General features: G+C 39.6%; 1 long non-coding RNA gene across 1 annotated transcript; it reads left to right on the top strand.

Moving 5' to 3' along the window:
• Positions 1–365: 365 nt before the first annotated feature.
• On the top strand, positions 366–5,846 carry LOC139083655 (uncharacterized). Its single transcript, XR_011540546.1, has 2 exons — positions 366–496; positions 5,677–5,846. It is a non-coding gene; the product is annotated as an uncharacterized lncRNA (long non-coding RNA).
• Positions 5,847–6,064: the final 218 nt, after the last annotated feature.

The raw sequence follows: 6,064 nt of genomic DNA, 5'->3' as shown, positions 1-6,064 counted from the left end.
CTCTCCCTAGGCTAGGAACTGATGGCTGCGCTCACCTTTGACCATCCAGCTCACCGCTGACCACCCAGCTCGAGACAACAGACCTGCCACCCTGCTGTGTCCACCGAGACAGCAGACCTACCTGCTGTTTCCATCAATCGCTGTGCCGACAGAGCAGTCTCGCGACTATTGTAAAGGGGACATTTCAATCCTATGTGAAACATCCTGTCTGGGGGTAGATAACCACTCTCTGCACCCCACTTCTTCGGTGCCCTTTCTTCCTTCGGGAAGAAGGACCCTGGGACGTGGTCCACACATTTTAGCTCAGAATAAACTCACACGAATTTTCATTTACAGATTGATTATGGATGATTTTTGTCGACATTTCTTGGAGTAGTCACAGCAGGATTTCAGAGAAACCCACTGGAGACCACCTGGAATCTACACTGAGCCGGCATTCAGTACCAACAGGGGCCCATTGAGCCCCCCGGATCACTGCATTCTTCAAGTGACCCTGGTGAGTTCTCCTGAAACCCGGACCTCCTTATTTTAAGTTGACGGTCCAAGAGTTTACGCGAGCTGCTTAAGGTCTTAAGACTAGGTGTCTTAAGGGGTACCAGTACATACCCTAGGTAAGAGGAACCTAGGAGGAATTTGCTAGGCCAGAGGAGCCTAGAGGAACTTGGGAGTGAATGGGGAAGGCTGACCTTTTTAATTTGGTTTTAAATGGGAAAGAATTGTGTTGATAAAGTCTGAACAAACTGCTTGATAGAGAAATGAGAGAATGAACGTGTTTAGCTCCGAAGAAAAGGGACACTTGCTCCTCCTGGCCTTTACCAAAAGGCGTCCTTAGGTGACTAAGGACCTCAGCAGGAGTGTCAGAGGATCAATCCTTGCGACACGAGGTGGTCCCATAGGGAACTCCACTCTCATTCATGGTAAATAATTACAGGCTCGTCTGGAGACGCGCACGTAAGGGCTGGTCACCCAGTGCTCCGAGCCCCCATGGCGGTGTTAGACTGCCAGTGGGAGAAACCGAGGCACATAAGAGAGTGTTTATGACCTTTATATAGGGAGTAATACTCACAAGCAGCACACTTTCTGACCCATTACACCGTCCTTAGAAGTTGTTCGGACTTTATATATATATATATATAACAAAACAAAATTAAAAGAGAAGTGGGAAATCGAGCTTCTAAAGCAGCCCAATCAGTTCCCTAATGGGCAGCCTCTCCTCTGGACTCCGGTTGACTTCATGCTGTGACTGCAATTGCATAACAAAGGGGGATCCCAAGCCAGATTGCTAAGGCCGAAAGAAAGAAAGAAAGAGAGAAAGAGGAAAAAACCTGGGAAAACAAGTTTTTCCACTGCGGTCTGCTGTGAGAACAACTCTCGGAAATCTAAGGGGAATCTTTGCTGTGTCTGTCCGTGTGTGTCTATATATGTTACAAATGTGTGGTATTTAACTCCGGATGGTACAATTTCTAAAGAGCTCTATTCCATTGACTTAAAGTAAGCACTTACAAAAAGCTTTTCTAAATAGAACTAACCCAAATGTCTTTCAAGTTAACATGATATAGATTAATCTTTGGTTAATGAAAGTTTAAGTTGGTTTGATTGAAAAGGCATGTCCTCAAGAGTTGTCAGTATTTGAATCTGATGCAGACATGCAGCCTGGGTTTACTAGTCAAATAAGCTCACATTGTCTGTTAGAAATTTCTCAGCAAAATAATAGCTTTAAATGGTAACCAGTTTTGCCTAATGTCTCATGAAGTTTTGCGGGTAATCTAAACATCACTATTGGGAACAAATGGTTTAGATATAAATGAAATAAGAGTTTACAGATAAACTTTCAGCAATAATTATAGTTTACGGCATGTGTATTTAAAATAACTTCCAAAATCTTTTTGGTAACTTGAAACTTCGAAGTTTTGCTAGGTTAATGTAAATGAATGATAAAATTCATTGAGTATCCAGGTCATTTCCAAATAAGATATTAGACATTAATTACTAAATGTAAGTTTATCTACTTTTGGCTTCTTATTGCAGAGAGGCTAAAAGTGTTTGGGTCTTTTACTGTAAAGTGTGGCGCATTTCTAGAAATTATGAAAAGTGTTTAGAATGCTGATATAAAAGACAATTTGTAATTGCCAACCATTTTAGTGTTTAATAGGGTCTCTTAAAGGTTACAGAGTTCTAATACATGTGATTAAAGCTACTAGGAATTAATAAGGAAAATGTATTTATATTCAAGGAAAGTAAGGTGTAAATTTTCAGTAAAGAAGGCATAAAAAGAATGGAAATATTTTGTTTGGTTGGTTAAGAAAGATAAATTTGTCCTAAAGTACTAGGAGGAAAAAAAGAAAGACATGGGACAAATTTTGAATGCAAAAGAAAGTTATAGAAAGTTTGTGAAAGAAACTCTGAAAAGAGTTTTGTACATGGTCAAGTTGGTTAAAATTGAAATGAATCTAATTAAGTAAATGGGTTTTAATATGAAAAACTGATACAAAGATTAAAATTTGGCTGTCTCTCTAAAAAGGATAATTTTTCCAAACTCTTAGTCTGCTCTTGATAAAGAGGTTATAAAAGGTTTCTTCCTTCTGAGTAAGTTTACCTAAAGGACAGAAGATCCATGTTTGGTTAAGAAATTTCCTGTGTGCAAAAAGACAAAGCTCTCTCTATTGAGGTTTTCTCTGGCTGTTCCTGTTGTCACTTTGGTTAAATATTATTATGAGCATTGTTTCAGTGACCCGTGTTTTACAACCTCTTGATCTTGTGTAGGCAAGTGTCTGAAAACTTTTTGATATTTTTGACAAGCTTCTCCCTTAAAAAAAAAAAAGAATATATATATATATATATATATATATATATATATATATTCAAGTCCTGAGTACAGACTTTCTTTTGACCTGGATGAAGGAAGAGAATTTCTCTGAGGATTTTCAGAGGGCCCCTGGGATTTATCAAAGAAATTTGTTCTCTCTTCCTGTCAAGGAGGGATACTGATTAGGCTTGTTTGGTGCTAAATTGCATGGGAAGCATTGTCAAGTAAATGATGATAAACCTTAGGTTCTATTGTGTAGGTAAATATTATTCACTATTTTAACCCTGCTACCTTGCTTCCAACATCACAAGGGGAGAAGACCACGACTGCATTCTATTGTTTAATTTGGTTTACAAATGAGTCTTACTTAAATGATAAGCAAGGGTGTTATGAAGCTGGATATGCTGTCCAGCCTTAAACATGCCTGCTACTTTCTGTTAACTCTGCTAATCCAGTAGAAAGATTTCCTTCTATAGGCTTAAGAAATCGTCACAGAAGAAAAAATATATATACATAAAGGTTGCAACAAAAGGGAAAAACAATACTTTTGGAAACTTTCTCCCAGTGGCTCATATGGCCTCTACTTGTTGTGCTATAACCCCAAAGTATAATCCAGAGAAGCCACTTCATGAGTCACAAGGCCACTTTCCCTTCCTAAGGGACCCTTTGAGGTATGACAATGGGACTTTGTCCAAATGCCACCATCTCAAGGATAGATATGTCTTGTAATGATCTGTATGTTCTCACATTGTTTTGAGGCTTTTCCTTGCAGAAGAGTGATGGCTTTAGGTAAATTATTATTGAAAAGGATAATTGCTGTTTGAGGAATTACTCCTGAGTTACACAGTGACTGGGGAACTCAAATCTATTTGTAATGTTTGGCCAATTATGCAGCATTTCCACTGCGCTTACCATCCTCGATCCTCAGGATTGGTGGAAAGAACTAACGGCACAACCAAAACTTAATTGGCAAAGCTTTCAGAAGCATTTACTCTCTCAAGGCCAAAAGCTCTTGTGCTCGTGCTCCTTAATCTTACATCTATACTTTTTGTAAACATCGGCTGTCTCCTTTGGAAATAATAATAAAACAGCCTATGCAATTAGGTGAAGAAATATATGAACCAACTTTGCTTAAGGGATATATTACATTGTCATGGTCTTATTGAGGTGCTTAAAAAAAGGAAAGATTGGTAGCTGATTCTTTCACAGAGAGCTCCCAGGACTTATGGATCAGGGACTATAACCTGCAGAATTTATTTATCGAAAGAGACATCAACTAAAAGACTCTACACAGCCCAGTTGGAAAGGACAATATCAGGAGGAGAAGAAGACAGCATCTGTTGTTGACAGCTGTTCCAAGACTCTGGACCAGGCCTGTTTTCCCGACCTTATATCTCCTCATTTAAGCCTTTGTTGTGCTTAAACTGTATACCTATTTTATAATTTGTTTGGAATACTATCATACTTAAAGAAAGGGATTAATTTGGAACAGACTGGTCTTGAAGGCCAGGCATTTATCGAGTGACTCCTAATGGAACTCAGTGGTTATGTGGAACAAATCTTTGGCCTTGGCTACTGCTGCATGGCTAAGACACTGCACCCTGAGTTTCCTTTAAAAGCGGGGAAGGAGCCAGGCTGAGTTAAAATCTGTTGCCAATCTCCCTCTCTTTAAGGCCGGATGGGCTTGTTCAGCGTTCCACTGGTACGGCCACCAAGTGCCTACATTTGCTCTTTCTGTGGGGCTAAAAGATGTCATTATTACATATGAAAACTCTGACTCAATTTAGTCAAGAAGCCCTTAATGATAGTCAAGCAGGAATAACCTTATTTAAATACTGAAATGTCTTTAATGAGAAGGGCTGTCCTTCAAAACAGAACGCCTTTAGATATTCTTACTGCATCCCAAGGTGGTACATATGCAATCATTCAGACTGGATGCTGTGCTTTTACACGTGATGGATCTTCCAATGTGTCATCTCTGCTTACATGAAAGGACAGGTGAATGCCTTCTTTGATCCTACACCCAGTTTGATTTGTTTGGTTGGCTCCCTTTCAGTATCAGTTCCCTTTTTCAATCCGGATTGCAATTCCTATTTCTATTACTTCTTTGAATTCTTGTACTAGTCATAATGTTCAAACTAACTGTTGTTTTCTTTACTCAGTGTTATAAGACTGGCATACAAACTAGAGTAATGGTTGCTTGGTGACTCCAGATGGTTGATCTACCTTATAATCCTGGACAAATTTCCTTTTCTGATAAGGACTATGCCTAAGAACTCATTTTAAATTAATGTTTTCAAATATGTTGAACTATTATCATTATCACTGTACTTGTTCTATGATCATATGCAATGTAAACATGAAGAGACATAAAAAAGCACATATGCAATGTTTCTGCAACAATCTAAAATCAACTGAAAATTACGTAACCTATAAGATGCTTCCTTTGTTGATATATATACCTCTGTGCTTGTCCGCTATTTCCCCTCAACATGGACAACTGGACAAATAAATGAGATAAAAGCCTAGCACCAAGGGACATGATGGACCCAGGGCAGGCAGCAACAACCCTGGTGCCAAGGGACAATATTTTGATCATCAATGCTTTCTATTGAAAGATTATAGATCAAAAGGGGAAATGACAAATAGAAATGGCAAGCAATAGGATATATTGGAGTCTATGAGGAAGCCATTTGGTGTAAACTTAATTCGGCCTGACTTTGTTTTCCCAAAAGGGCCTGACATTGCCATCGAGCATGCATTGTATATCTGCTTTAAACATTTCCTATGGCAAGAACAAAGGCCCTTAAGATAAAGGTGCAACTTCCCCCCACATTGGCATTTCCTTAAGGATAAGCATCTCTCCCTAGGCTAGGAACTGATTGCTGTGCTCACCTTTGACCACCCAGCTCACCTGTGACCACCCAGCTTGAGACAACAGACCTGCCACCCTGCTGTGTCCACCGAGACAGCAGACCTACCTGCTGTGTCCATCCATCGCTGTGCCAACAGAGCAGACTCACAACTATTGTAAAAGGGACATTTCAATCCTATGTGAAACATCCTGTTTGGGGGTATAGAACCACTCTGTGCACCCCACTTCTTTAGTGCCCTTTCTTCCTTCGGGAAGAAGGGCCCTGGGACATGGTCCTCACATTTAAACTCAGAATAAACTCACACGAATTTTCATTTATAGATTGGTTATGGATTATTTTCGTTGACAACAGTCATGTATGTCAGTTACACGCCACCTGTGAC

This window comes from Equus przewalskii, chromosome 5 (assembly GCF_037783145.1).
Source record: "Equus przewalskii isolate Varuska chromosome 5, EquPr2, whole genome shotgun sequence".
NCBI lineage: Eukaryota > Metazoa > Chordata > Mammalia > Perissodactyla > Equidae > Equus > Equus przewalskii.
This window is presented reverse-complemented; position numbering and strand designations above follow the sequence as displayed.